At 46.6% G+C, this 15,141-nt stretch overlaps 3 non-coding genes across 3 annotated transcripts; all 3 read left to right on the top strand.

Annotated features, from left to right (window-relative positions):
• Positions 1 to 5,386: 5,386 nt before the first annotated feature.
• Positions 5,387 to 5,517, top strand: LOC121460579. Its single transcript, XR_005976071.1, has one exon. It is a non-coding gene; the product is annotated as a small nucleolar RNA SNORA71 (small nucleolar RNA).
• A 1,560-nt stretch (positions 5,518 to 7,077) lies between these two features.
• LOC121460581 lies at positions 7,078 to 7,208 on the top strand. The gene has a single exon (XR_005976073.1). It is a non-coding gene; the product is annotated as a small nucleolar RNA SNORA71 (small nucleolar RNA).
• Positions 7,209 to 11,888: 4,680 nt separating this feature from the next.
• LOC121460580 lies at positions 11,889 to 12,019 on the top strand. Its single transcript, XR_005976072.1, has one exon. It is a non-coding gene; the product is annotated as a small nucleolar RNA SNORA71 (small nucleolar RNA).
• Positions 12,020 to 15,141: the final 3,122 nt, after the last annotated feature.

Genomic DNA, 15,141 nt, shown 5'->3' on the forward strand with positions numbered 1-15,141 from the left:
TTCTCCCAGCTCTAGTCAGACGCTATTAATAAAACCTGTATGTTGAAAGAAAGAATCCTGATATAGAATCATCTTTCTTTCTTTCTTTCTTTCTTTCTGCTTGGTAAGTGGACTTCCCTTTGCATCTAGAAAGTACTGGCCATGTCCTGTAACTCTTTTGATTCATTCTTGTTTTTGTTTTTGTTTTATTCATTCTTAAAAAATAAAAATTTTTACAAAAGCTGGGTGTGGCTGGGGGTACCACAATCCACACCTTCAATCCCAGCACTCAACAGATAAGGGCAGGTAGATCTTTGGCGGTTAGCTTGGTGTACATAGTGAGTTCCAGGCTTCCAAACACACAAGGGCTACATAGTGAGACCTGTCTAAATAAAAATTTTTAAAAGTTGGGTATGGTGGTGGTGGTGGTGGCTTGAAAGAAAATAGTGTCCAAAGGGTGTAGTGCTATTAGGTGGTGTTGGAGGAAGTGTGTCACTGTCGGGGTGGGTTGTTAGGTCTCCTATACTCAAGCTAAGCACAGTGTGGCACCCAGTCCACTTCCTGTTGTCTTCAGATCAAGATGTAGGACTCTCAGCTCCTTCTCCTGCACCATGTTTTCCAGCATGCCACCCACCACGAAGATAATGGTCTAAATCTCTGAACCATAAGCCAGCCCCAGTGAAATACTTTCTATTATAATAGTTGTCTTAGTCATGGTGTCTCCTCACAGCAATAGAAACCCTAAAACAGAGACCTATAGTCCCTGTATTCTGGATGCTGAGAGTTTGTGTCCAGCTTGTGTAACAGGACAAGGCGTTGTCTTGTAAGGCCTGGGGATTTAGCTCAGTGGCAGCAGGCCTTGTCAGTATGCACAAGACCTTCAACTTGATCTTTACTACAAAATATAGAATAAAATAAACCTTCAGTAACTGGAAATCAGAAGCAGAGTTTCTTTTCAGGTACTTTAATGCTTAGCCTAAGCTTGCTTTTTTTTTTTTTTTTTTTTTTTTTTTTTTTCCCTGAGACAGGGTTTCTCTGTGTAGCTTTGGAGCCTGTCCTGGAACTTGCTCTGTAGCCCAGGCTGGTCTTGAACTCCCAGAGATCCGCCTGTCTGTACCTCTCAAGTGATGGTATTAAAGGCACGCACCACCACTTTCCCTTTTTCTTTCCCTTTTTGACCCTTCTGGGGAAGAGCGGGGGAGGGGGGGGCTGCTCTGGGAGGGCAGCATGGTGCTGCAGGTGGGGAGAGGAGAGCACGGGGTGGGGGTTACAGTATTGAGTTCATAAGATACATCATGAGAATTCTATTTTTTGTCTTAAAAAAAGATTTCAAGTAATTTTTTGTGTATGAGCGTTTTGCCTGCATGTACCATATGTGTTTCACAGACACACAGTGTTAACAGTGGACAGAAGAGGGTATCAGATCCCCCTGAAACTGGCTTACAGACAGGAGCATTAAGGGCCTCAAAGTGAAGACTGAGAATTGAACCGAGGTCCTCTGCAAGCGCTTTTAGCTACTGAGCCACCTCTCCAGCCCTGACTATCTTTTGTCTTTTACAAGTACTCTTACGGGTGCTGGAGAGATGGTTCAGTGGTTAAGAGTACTGGCTGTTCTTACCAGCAACCACATGGTCGCTCACAATCATCTGTAAGGAGATCTGGTGCCCTCTTCTGGTCTGCAGGGATACATGCAGGCAGAACACTCTATACATAATAAATAAATAAATAAATAAATCTTTTTTTTTTTTTTAAAGTCACTCTTAGAAAACCTAAAATTAGGGCTGGGCATGGTGGCTCATTTCTTGGGGGGGGGGGGCGCAGAGGTGTGTCTGTAAGACTACCTTCCTCAGCATATCCCAGCAACCACATCCCACAGTTCCCTCCCATCACAGAGACCCACAATATCCAATCCCAGAACCCTGTGAGCATCTCCCAAGTATGGAATATGGCATCCACTCACCTCTTAGGACTCCCGTTCCCTCAAGGTTGACGGCAGAAGTTTGAATTTTCCCTTTCTCCTGACCTAGAGAGTCTCTGGAATCTTCCAATGGAGTTCCTCTTCAGACCCAAGGGCAGTGCTACCTAAGGCCAAGAGCCACATTTGACCTAGGATTCAGGCCAAATTTGAAAGTGGGGGTGGGGGGAGACTTAGAGGTGTGAGCCCCTTCCCTAGACGTCAGTCCGTCGTCTCTGCCGCGTGGTCGGGTCTCTTCTGGCTAAGGGAATCGCTCCATCTGCCTTTCTCTTGAGATTTTTAGGAAGACGTTTAGTAAAGCATTCATTCTTTTTTTATTTTTTTTAAAATATTTATTTATTTATTTTGTATACAATATTCTGTGTGTATGACTGCAGGCCAGAAGAGGGCACCAGGCCTCATTACAGATGGTTGTGAGCCACCATGTGGTTGCTGGGAATTGAACTCAGGACCTTTAGAAGAGCAGGCAATGCTCTTAACCTCTGAGCCATCTCTCCAGCCCCAAAGCATTCATTCTTTGTCCACTTCTCTGGGCTAATCTTCTCACCTCCACTTTCCAGTCTCAAACCCTTACTGACATCTCCCTGTGGTGGTTTTTGAAGAAACAGACTGTAACTCATCATTTGTTCCTTTGTGGCACCACTGATCCAGGTGTTATGGAATCAGTAGTGAATAAGATGAATCGGCTTCAGAACAAACAACAAAAAGAAAAAAAAAAGCGAAATGAAGGAAGGTTTCTTTGTAAACTCCGCCACTGCCAAAAATCAGCAACACGTCCAAGCTGTTGTTGGCCTTCTCTGCTCCAGGGGGCGCTGGAGTTCCCGCCGGTCGGGATTGCCGCTCTAGGCTGCAGCACTACCGCGGATGTACTTCCGCCGGCGCTCATCGTGAAGAGTGAAGCTTCCTGTCGCGTGGATGTGAGCCCTGTGTGGCCAGTGCCATCCACCGAAATCTACAGACATCTTGCGTACTCCCGGTCTCTCTGCACCTCTGCCCAGTGCAGGGTTCCAAGGTGAGTGCATCGGGGCGCGTGGGCAGCGCCGTTCCCTCCATTAGGGAAACTGTGGCCCGTGGGCCGATAGTGGACGGCGACTCTGGGTCTGGCGGAGGGCGCCCAGCACTGTGCTTTTCATGTCCCAGCCCTCCGCCGTGGAGTTGTGGTGTCTGAAGCACCGAAGTCATGTCTGTCGCCTCCGAAAATTGATCGTTGCTTACGACCTGTGGTCCTGTTTTTAGAATCATTCCAAGGCGAACTCGTGGACCAAGGTTTAAATTGAGGACGCTCCCAGGACCCCTGGCGCGGTGTCCGGATCCCCGTGCCCTATCTTCCGCTACAGCTCCTTCTCTTATGCTTTTCCTGCCAGGCGCATAGGCTGTGTAGCCCTCCTGGAGACCGATGGAAGCTCCCTGGGTCGACAGATTACAGCTTCTGCACCCCCTGGGGTCCCCTACTCTCTTCAACTCCCTGGTGGGTGCCCGTTGTCCCTGGAGAGGATGCTTGGGTAAGTGGTGATATTCCGGAGCAATGTGAAGCCTCCGCGTGGTCTTCCGGTGGGCACCAGCAACGGGATGGTGTGTGTGGAGTTCAGACGGCTTTTGAGAAAGGCCTGGCAAAGCCACTGTGCAGAGAGAAGCTTGGTGGGGGTCAGAAAGACCAAAGGCCGCATGGTTGATTTTTTTTTTTTTAATTTCGAGACAGGGTTTCTCTGTAGCTTTGGAGCCTGTCTTGGAACTAGCTCTTGTAGACGACCCTGGCTTCGAACTCGCAGAGATCCACCTGCCCCTGCCTCCCCAGTGCTGGGATTAAAGGCGTGAGCCACCACCACGCGGCTATGGTTGATCTTAACTTTCAAACCCAGGACAAACAGATGAGGTTCCCATTTAATATATCAAAGGAAACCTGTCCTCCATGTTTCTCCCAGCTTCCCTCAGACCCTGCCTGTTACACAGGGTGTGGCTGGCAAACACCACCCCTGTCCTGAACTCTCCAGTCCAGGGGCTGCGCCGCCGCAGCCGCACTTCCCTATATAATCCCTCGTGGCTGCTTACCTGGTTTCCCTTCCCTCTTCTCCTTTCCCCTTCTCCCTCCCACGTGGCCCAGCTTAGTCTGGTCATGTCCACTCTGGACATATCCCTGACTCTTAACTATGCTCTCCTGTACATTTATAATAAACTTTCTCCTCCTTCACCATATGTAGGAACAGCTTGTCTTTTACTTTGCTTCCCCCCCTCATTTAATTATTGAGCCACAGGCAGACAACATAATGGTGAGACTCTGGGGACAGTTCAGGTCCATGTTGCATAGTGGGGGTCCCTTATAGATTTCAAAGGAAATGGAGAGTGGTTTGGGAGGTCCTTCTATGTGTTGATTTTATTGGTTAATGAATAAAGAACTTTGAGCCTATGGCAAGGGCAGAACAGAACTAGGCAGGAAAAGCTAGACTGTATGCTGGGAGAAAGAAGGGCGGAGTCAGATGCCCTGGAGAGGCCAGTAAGCCACAGCCACGAGTTGATACACAGATTAATAGAAATGGGTTACATTGATATGTAAGAGTTAGCCAATAAAAAGCTAGAGCTAGTGGGCCAAGCAGTGATTTAAATAATGCCGTATCTGTTTTTATTTTGGTTCTAATCTAGCCGGGTGGCCGGAAACCAACGGGCAGCCTCTTCCTACAGGGAGAGTTCATGCTGCATGGTTTGCTGACTAGCAGCTTCTGTGTCTGGTGTTCTCTGTGCTTTGCAGGTAACTGGGTAATGTTCAGGTTGCTCACCTGGGCTTCTTGTTTGCAGAAATAACAGCTTGGGCACACAGCAGCCATAAGAGGTGTCTCCATCCTGCCAGACTGATGGACCATGTTGTTCCTTAGTGAGGATTGTCCCCAGGCATCTGGAGCTCGGTATCCCGCAAGAATATGTGCAGTTTCCCGGATTGCCTTTGGGAGTGTGTGAAGGTGAGGGAGGCTGAGTTCCTCAGATCCACATTTCCCCTCCTTGGGGGCTTTGAAGTATGCCTTCTTCTGACTGAACCCATCCTGTCCTTAGTGCCCCTGTCCCCACTTTACTTGGTGGGTGTCAGCAGGAAGGATCTCTTGGGTCATCTGCCCATATCTCAGTGACTGCTCTCTGCTAGCTTCTGGACCTTCTCTGGTCCTTGTTTTCTTTGTCTGAAAATTGGGGCCACTGGACAGGAGAGTTCTGTGACCTTCAGCTAGGACATGCTGGATCCACTGCAGTAGATAGAGGGCGCCAGTTAGACCCAGCCCAGGCTGCGGGTCCCAGCCAATCACCTCAGCTCTCCTTAAGGACCCACAACTGATCACTCTTTCCTCTCTATTGCAAATCTGGCTGTTGCTTGTCTGTCCATGTGTTTCCAGTTTAACCGTTTTCCAGCTTGGCCAGAGCCTTTCCTCAACTTTGCCACTGTTCTTTATGCCCTGTATTCGAAAGTGATCGTGGGCTGCCTGTGCCCTGGTCATTGATACTGCAGGGAGAGGATGCGGAAAGCCTTTCCCCGTGTTTGGAGGATCCACGCTGTCCTTGCCGAACCCTGGTGCTTTCCCACACCACTTCCTGCCTGTCACCCTGGCACTTTGGTAGGCAGCCATATGATCAACCTGGGGCTGGCCTCCAGGAGTGCATGGGCGGGCAGGGCATGGAGCTTAGGTGCTGCTCTCTTAATTCAGAAGCCTCCACACTCACTGTCTCCTCCTAGGACTCTTGAGACCGTGTAGAACTTGTTTCCTTGCTTGCTGTATTGTCAGTTGAGTCAGGGTTCTGACCGGAACAAATGAAAGGCAAAGAACAATCCCTCCTTGTAAGGCATTGTCGCCTGTAAACCGAGTAAGCAGCCTGCACGTGGAGTTCCCAGGGGAGGCAGATGGCTGTTCTCTTCTCCCACCCCCCACCACGCCTTGTGGCCTACTTTAGACCACTGCCTTGGGTAGCCACTTGGAAAGGGTTTTTCTTTGCACCCCCGTGGGAACAGGCAAGAAGGAGAGCTGGACAACACAGAATAACTGATGTGTCTGTGCTGCCCTTACAGCCAGGTCCGTGCCCTGTGCCACCAGAGGACAGCACCTGCCAGCAAACCATGGCCCTGATGCACCTTTGAGCGGCCTGCAGAGCAGAGCATCGGGCTTGTCTCCAGAGCCCTCCAGGTAAGATGTGAGTGAGACCCTTGTTGCTGCTCAAGTGATTGTAGCAGGTATTCAGAGACTCAGCACTGTGTTCAGAGAGGCCTGCTCGGGAGTTCAGTGCTTGAATCTAAAGCTGGCTCTGTCCAGCCTGGAGCTTCAGCCTTTGAGCCCTGGAGTTTGTAGTTTTCCCTGTTGCTTTAGTGGCTGCTTAGGGGAGGTGAAGATGAGAAGGGGGTTATGTGGATCCTCCCAAAACTTGGATTATACCTGTTATCCCCAGAGCCCTGCTAGGAGAGAGCTTAGGGCTTTTCCAGGGTTAGTCTGTTGTAAGGGGAAGGAAGAAGAACACTGAAGACACCTGTATATGCCATCATTCCACTCTGACCTTTCGCTTTGTCATTACAATAGCAGTGATTGGTCAGTGGTACAGTAAGAAGCTGACATAAGGGGAAAGGAAGGGCTGAGGGTGGTGTGGAGCCTCTGCACTGGCTTCCCTAGGCACTCTCCCTCAGCATTGGAGCAGAACCCACCTCTCCCCCAGTGACGGAAGTGCCCCCATCTGTGTGCACCCCCAAAGCTGTATCTCTGTGGCTGTGATTTTTTCTGGTTCTGGTCACCTAAACATTGACTCTTCAGTGTGACTAGAAATCAAACCTAACTGGTGGAAAACGGGCTCAGCCTAGACATACTGTCTGCCCTGAACCCTAACCTGTGATCAGCTGATACCTAGCTAGTCCCCAGACCCCATCAAGAGGCAATCTCCACTTGGCTTGGAAACCCAAAGTTTTTATGGACATGAGTTCACAGGACTGACTTCCAGCCCCAACAGGTTCTGGTAGTTTTGCCAGTTGAGTAGCCCTTGTCCTTGGCACGTTGATGCGCTTCCATGTGATTGACTTTAGTACAGCATCCGTGTGTTCACTGTGGCTTGAGTGTGTCCCTGGCATCAGTCTCTTGTCTTTCCTAGGTCTCCTTATGTCCTTCTGCCCCTGCATCCGAAAGTGATCTTGGCTGCCCGTGCCGTGGTCATTGGTAGTGCAGGGAGAGAATGCTGAAAGACATGTTCCTGGGTTTGGGGCGCCCATCCTGCCCCCCCCAAAGCCTAGAGCTTTCCTACACTCTGCAGCCTTGCAGCAGTATGTCCCTTTCTGAAAGCTGCACAAGTCAGTGCTGGGTCTTTGCAGCTTCATGTCCTGTTTCTAGAAACCTGTGAGGTGATAGGCCAGCACACATTTCCAGAGAGCCGCGTCTGAGGGCCTTGTGCCTCAAATAGGGGTCCTTGAGTGTGTGTTGAGAGGGGAGCTTCCTGGTACAGAGTGTGTGGGTCACTTCCTCACATTCGTGTGCCTTGAACTATGTATTGGCATCGCTTGTGAGCCACGGTTCTTAGCCAGTTTTCTTCTGCCGGTTGTGTAACCCTTTGGAACTTTCTTTAAAATGTATGGTTTGCAGACCAAAATACAACTTGCATTCTTTTTATTTATGTGTATGTGTGAATACACATATATTTATGCCACATGTGTGGCCGTGTAAAGGTTATTGGGGAATTAGAGTCTAAGGGTGAGTCCATGGCCATGCTAGAGCAGGAGCTGAGAACTGCTTGAGACACATCTCACAGCACAACTACCATGACACACCTCCTAATCCTTCCCAAACGGTTTTAACACTGGGACTGAATATTCAAATATATGAACTTATGGGGTCATTCTTATTCAAACCTGCACACACATCCAAACTGCTTCTCATCAAAACTAAAAGCAGTTAAACCAATTTCTTTATCAGAAGTTAATGTATTCTATATAGAGGAAGAAATAACTCAGAGAAATAAACTCAGAGCCTTTACCTGTGCTGGATGGGTACAGTCAGCAGGTGAAGTACTGAAATAAGGAGCTGGGATGTGTCTCAGTGGCAAAGCGCTGGTGCAGTGTGTTGTGAATTGAGTTCCCAGCATGGAGAAGAAAGGCTCTGGAAAGACGCTGTTGCAGCCTGCCCACCTCCAACCCTAGTCGTGTCTTGTGGCTTGTCTCTGTAGGATTGTCAGCTGATCTTTGCTGTCTATGTCAGCACTCCTCATGTTGCAAGAAGTGACTGGAACAGGGGCCTTGCCAGGTATGAATCTGAGATGCTTCAGGGGAGCAGCAGTTGTAGTATTAGCGGCGGCGGGGCCTCTTCCCCAGCACCCCAGCACCCCAGCCGCCCGCTCGGCTAGCTTATGCCCGAAATAACAACACACAAACTGTATTCATTTAAACACTGCTTGGCCCATTCTCTTCTAGGCTAATTCTCACATATTAATTTAGCCCATCTCTAATCATCTGTGTATGGCACCCCAAGGTGCGCTTACCAGGAAGATTCTAGCCTATGTCCATCCTGGGTCGGAGCTTCATCCCGGGAGCAGGGCATGGCGTCTCTCTCAGGCGTCTGTTCCCGAGAGGAGAGCTGTGAGTCTCTGACCTCACTTCCTCTTCCTCCCAGCATTTTGTTCTGTTTACTCCTCCCACCTATCCTCTAACCAATAAAATGGGCCAGGGCAGTGCCTTTATTAGCCAATGACCTTCCTCCATCATTTCCCCTTTTTCGTTTTAAACAAAAAAAAAAAGACTTTAACTTTAACATAGCAAAATTACATATAACAAAACAGTTATCAAGTAAAAGTTACAATAATCTTTATCATAACTAAGGAAAACTATAACTATAACTAACTATTCTTAACTCCATCAAAGACTCCAGAAAGATATATTACCTAAGTAAACAAGAACTAAGAAACTTCAAACTCTAGAAATGACAAAGACATCTCGCTGCCTGGACAGTCACCCAAAGTTCTTTTGTACCGTTGGGGCATCCATCTTCAGCCTTCAGGCCCATGGTATCCAGCAGACATTTCCATAAAGCAGGAAAATTCAAAGTCAGTTCAGTCACTATCTGTTGTGTCCTGCAGAATGTCTCGCAGACTCTTTCAAAATGAATCAGGAACCCCGAAAGATCATCTCACCTTAGGCAAGTTCAGTAGTCCTCTCTCTGCGGGTTCTCTGTGTCCAGTTTATGCAATAGTCCAGGCAAGAGCAGTTTCTTGCCCAAATGGCTATCAAACTCCATAACGAGCCTCTTCGATGCCCATCTTCCTCTTGAAGTACATTGGTGCTGCCAGGAGCAGAGTGTCTCATTGTCATGAAAAGTCCTCAGTTATTAAAACATTAAATGTCCTATTCTGTCATCTTTGAAAGACATGAAGAATGTCTATCTAAAATATATCTCTATATATCTAGAAAATCTAACTAACATGACTACAAGCTTTACTATTATCGATGACTATCCATTAACAACCTATATTTCTTAATTATACAGTACATATTTAAATGAACTACACAATCACAATACCTTAATCAAAATCAGAAACACTTATACCTATAACAAAATTGACCTTAAATCTCTATCAATAAAGCAAAATCTATACTAATTCATATCTATATCATATCCCCCTTTAAATGTAAAAGAACATTTATAAACATTTTTTGGGAATATGGGCGCAGTTATTTCTCTCCAAACTGCTTCCTGCTGAATGGGGGCGTCGTTAATTAGGTCTTTCATGGTATAACCTGTGTGCTAGTTTCATCTCAGTTGGCAGTTGAGCGAAGCAATTTTCTGAAGGTGTTCACACCAACCCTTCAGGAGGGCGTGGTCCATCATACCAAATCGGAATAGAAGAAATGAACAGCGTCTCATCCTCTGTGAAAACAAAATAAGAAACTCCTTTCCAAAGCATCATGTCCTTAGATCCAAATTTCAAAGTTAAGGCATTTTCAAAGTATCTATGTTGGATTAGTTCAGCAGCATTTATAAACAAATATCTTTTAGCATCTGTTGCTCCTTCCTCAGCATTTAAATAATTTAAAGAGAGCATAATAGCATACAGTATCAAAATTTTCTGTGTATTTTCCATCTTTGTACAGCTTTGTTTTAACCTCGATTTCGTTTATTTTTACTTTTAACTCTTTGCTTTTTGAGACAGGTTCTCTGTGTCTTTGACCTGAAGTAACTCTGTAGACCAGGCTGTCTTTGAACTCTCAGAGATCCGCCTGTCTCTGCCTCCCAGGCATTGGGATTAAAGGTGTAAGCTACTACACCTTGAACTCACAGAGGTCTGTTTGCCTCTGCCTTCTAGGCACTGGGATTAAAGGCGTGTGCTACCACACACAACTCTCTTTCTTTTTTTGTTTTTTACTTTAAGAACTACAACTTTTAGTCTGCATATATATTTAACACACTGTAAACCATTTAAAAATTTTCTTTGTCTTTGAATCTCTCTTTACTGTATATCTCTCTTTTTCTGACCACATGAATCTTTAATTTACCAAGCAATATCAGTAGGATTAAAGGCGTGGCTTTGCCAGCTGGATCCAGCCCATTCCTTAGCTTTCCAGCCTCATGGCTGAGGTACTGGCTGTAGCCAGCAAGCGAGCTTCAACAGCCTGTGCTTGCAAACCGCACAAACTGCCTGCGTAAAAGAGTCAGAGTTTGTCCTGGCAGGACAGCCCAGAAAGCCGGCATTTTTAAATGGCGCAGCTTTTTTCCTGCTATGGCTGAAAACCGAAAAGCATGTGATCAGCTTTTCGTCAACACCGTTTAAGTGTTTTGTGGCAGGACCTATTAATGAGCTGCAGCCTTTGCAGCTAAAGCTGAGTCAGGAAGCCTCTCTTAGATGAGGCGCTTGCTTGCCTCTAGCAAGCAGAGTAGAACCGAGAAATTGCTGCTACCAAGAAACCAGGCACAATGCTTTCATTTTGTTCAAGAATTACTTCCCAAGCTGTCTCAGGCTTTATGTGGAAGCAGTTGTCCACGTGGGCGCCATATGTAGTAATAGGGGGCGCGGGGCCTCTTCCCCAGCACCCCAGCACCCCAGCCGCCCGCTCGGCTAGCTTATGCCCGAAATAACAACACACAAACTGTATTCATTTAAACACTGCTTGGCCCATTCTCTTCTAGGCTAATTCTCACATATTAATTTAGCCCATCTCTAATCATCTGTGTATGGCACCCCAAGGTGCGCTTACCAGGAAGATTCTAGCCTATGTCCATCCTGGGTCGGAGCTTCATCCCGGGAGCAGGGCATGGCGTCTCTCTCAGGCGTCTGTTCCCGAGAGGAGAGCTGTGAGTCTCTGACCTCACTTCCTCTTCCTCCCAGCATTTTGTTCTGTTTACTCCTCCCACCTATCCTCTAACCAATAAAATGGGCCAGGGCAGTGCCTTTATTAGCCAATGACCTTCCTCCATCAAGCAGTGGTCCAGGAAATGCCTCAATCATGAGGAAAAGCAGAGGCTGCTCCCTATTGCTGCTTCCCCGCCCAGGCCAGCGGGGATATGCCTCCCCCCTGCCACCTCACTTCTATACATCTTCATGGTGTGAAATGGGAGCATAGGGAGCCACTCTGTGGTCACAGTTCATTCAGGGGGTGCAGGCAACTTTCTGTAAACTTGGGTGGGAAACTTGTTAGGAAGCAGTCACATCCCAGACTTCCTGACCTAGTGAGTTCTCAGAAGTACCCCCACGTGTGTCCATTGCTTCATTCTCTTTAGTAGGAGACCATTGAAGTAATGGTTCTCAGGTTGGTTCCTGAAGCAAGCACTGCCACCATCACCTTGGAGCACGTTAAGAGATCATATCTGGAGGCACCTTTTAGCAGGCTCTCCAGGGGATTCCTGCAGAGCTTGGGGAATTAGGAAGCTACTTCAGTCAGGGGCTGTTACTATGGTCACTGTGTCCTGGCCAGGTATCCTGACTTCGCCCTTTCCTAAGCTGCCCCTGTATTCGAAAGTGATCGTGGGCTGCCTGTGCCCTGGTCATTGATACTGCAGGGAGAGGATGCGGAAAGCCTTTCCCCGTGTTTGGAGGATCCACACTGTCCTTGCCGAACCCTGGTGCTTTTGAACAAATCTTACTTCTCCCAGCCTTTTATTCTCCTGCCTGTTGACGCCAGGCTTGCTGAGTGCCTTCTGCCAGTGCTGGGCAGTGTCCACAAAGGCTTATGGAAGGGAGTTAGAAGCGGGGCTCTACCTTGAGGGTTTTTATTCTGGCCCAGTTTTGTGAGTATCCTGTGAGCCCTGGCCACATCCTCTTCCATGGCTGCAGAAAGCCCTCCATGAGCCTGTGTGGTGGAAGGCTGGCGTGCCCACACTGCTGTGTTGAGAGATGGGTAAACATGGGCAGCGGGGCTCTGGCCCCTCTGAGCCTGTCTAGCCGTGACCTGCTTTCAGCCTTTAATTGGCTAACAGTGAGAGGCTCTCTGGTTATGTAGGTGGAGATCCAAAGCATTGTTCTCTTTTTTCTTTTAATTCTTTAGGTGTTTGTGGACCCCAGAGGACCAGGGAGTGGACAGGAGGACCACCACTCAGTGAAACTGGGAACTGCCTACTCAAAGCATCCTGAAACAGCCTTTTTTTAATTATGTTTTGCAATCGACTCAGGCATGGGAGACTCCAACATACACCTCAGAGGGCTATGTCCTGTCCCCGTGTCCATCTGCCGTGCCTGAATGACAAGAACTTTTCTGTTGAACTTGTTGCTTAACTTTCCTGTTACTCTTCCCCCGCCCTCACCACACATACATTGTACATTGTTCAATAAACCTTACAGATTGACTCGGCTTGCCTTTTAAATCCATGTCACCCCATGAGCTCACAGGGCTGGGTGTGGAAAAGGAGGGCTATAGGACAGCTTCTGTCTCTTGATGTGCCTTTCCTATTCTTAATGCACTCTGAGGCTTGGCCTCAGGGTGTTGGAAGTGGACAGACAGGAAGGACTAGTAAGTAGCCTTTGTGCCTTTGAGAGAGTTGAGGGGTTACTGAACAGTCAAGGTCAGGATTCTGGGAAGGTGCCTATGTCAGGGTGCTTTATGGCGTGTCAAGAAGGAAGGCTAGGGTATCTGAGTTCTAGGAGCAGTTGAGGAGCTTCCTAGGAAGTGAGACAAATCATTGCTAAAACTAAAAAAATTGGATGGTTAAGATAATTGGGCAGGATGCTAAAATATGAAAAGTGAAACTAGTAACCTGTTTTTGTTTTTTAGCAATTATAACAACTGCCTATGCAAACAGTTGTGGCTGAAAGACTCCTGATAGAAGTCTTGATGTGGGATTTCCCTCTGTTGTAAATATGCTTTATTGCCACTGGTTAATAAAGAAGCTGCTTTTGGTCAATGACTTAACAATATAGCCAGGCTAAAAAAGAGTAGGTGGAGTCAGACACCCACAGGACGATACCAGAAAATTACGAGCCTCGTAAAATATAAAGTAAAAATAGGTTAATCAAAGATGTAAGCGCTTGCCCCTCCCCCATCTTTGATAAAGTTTGGGAAGGCCCCATCTCATGCAAGTGTTATACAGATGAACACTGCCTCTCGCCATGACTTCATAAGAGAAACTACATTGTGTCTAAAAGACATATTTTTGTTAGATATCTCCCCATTTTCTAGCTCTTAGATCCTTTCTACCCACTTTTCCATAATACTCCCTGAACTTTGGAGGGTGTGGTGCAAATGGCCCATTTGGGCTCTAGTGAGCGCTCCATCACTTTTCCCACGCAATTGGTCAAGTGTCTGGATAAACCTCCACCACTGCACTCAGTTACTTTTCTGACGAAGACAGGACGGCACAAATCTATGGATATAAATATGAAAATTTCAAAGGCACATTTTAAGTATAAAAAACATGACCATTTTTAGCAATAGAAATAGGTCCCCTATTAGAACCTGTCACCTCTCCAGTCACAGATTCTTAGACAAGTTTATAATAAAGGACTCAGGTTCTTCCCTGAGGAGTAGGCTTAAAATCCAATTAGAAGTAATCGGCCATACCCATAACTGCTATGTCACTATTACATCCGTAGACAGAGCTTGCCTGACAAGTCATTGTGGTTTTGTAGGAGTCACAGCTGGGTGGGAATTTTGGTGGCTTTTTTTCCCCTTGCACAGTGCTTTCTCACACAAAACCAGCCAGTACAATTGACACTGCCAGTACTGTTCCAAGTTGATTTCTCTATGTCCACCAAATTGTGTAATGTCTTCAGCAAACAGATCTTAGCATAAAGTTTTCACAGGCAACTAAGTCCAAAGGCATTAGCCTGTATTCAGGATGCCTCTGGGATCTCCCTAATGAAAAACTCATAGTAAAATATCTCACAACTATCCCTGGGGTTTTCATTTAATTATTCATGGATCCTGAAAGGAGAATTATTCACCCATGGGGATCAACTCCATTCCAGTTCTCTTTATGTAGATGCATTTTTACTAGGATTATAGTTTGTTTCCATATGGCTCTCCAAGCAGCCTTAGTTTGGTTTACCCTTTCCACCTCCCACTCTCTACTCCTTTCCCCTCTTATCCTCTCTTTGTTTAGACCTTTCCCTCCACTTTCATGGCCAAGGCCTTTCCCCATCTTCCCTCTACAAGCACTCTATCATCCTGGTCTTTACTGGCTCTCAAAGTTAAACATGCTCATCTAAAAGCTCTATCTGGCTTCTGATTCTGAGGGACAGCATGTGGTATTTGCCTTTCTGGGCATGGTTACCTCATTCATTTTATTTATTTCCAAGCTCTATCCATTTTCCCGAAAATTTCCTGATTTCATTTTACATTACAGATGAATGCAATTCTGCCGTGTTATCCATCTGCATCATCCATTCATCCACTGATGGATATCTAGGCTGTCAGCATTGCCTCACTATTGTAAATAGAGCAGCAGTGAATACTGAACACTTCTTAAAGTATTTATTAGCAATTTTGTTTCTTCTTTTGAATGCTTTTGTTCAGTTCCATGGATGATTTTTATTTGATTGTTTGGTCTTAGTATTTAGGATTTTTTTTTCCTTTTTGTGTATTCTAAAAAGTAATCATTCCCCAGATCTATAGCTGGCAAAGTTTCTCTCCCAATTGTGGAATGCTTCATTTGATTGACAGTTTTCTCTGCTGTATGAAGCTTTTTAACTTGATGAGATCTTGCTTGCTGGTCATCTGCTTTATTTCCTAAACAACTGGAATTCTATTCAGAAAGTTCTTACTG

This window comes from Microtus oregoni, unplaced genomic scaffold (genome assembly GCF_018167655.1).
Source record: "Microtus oregoni isolate MIOR12 unplaced genomic scaffold, Mior012 000020F_ref0000438, whole genome shotgun sequence".
Classification (NCBI taxonomy): Eukaryota; Metazoa; Chordata; class Mammalia; order Rodentia; family Cricetidae; genus Microtus; species Microtus oregoni.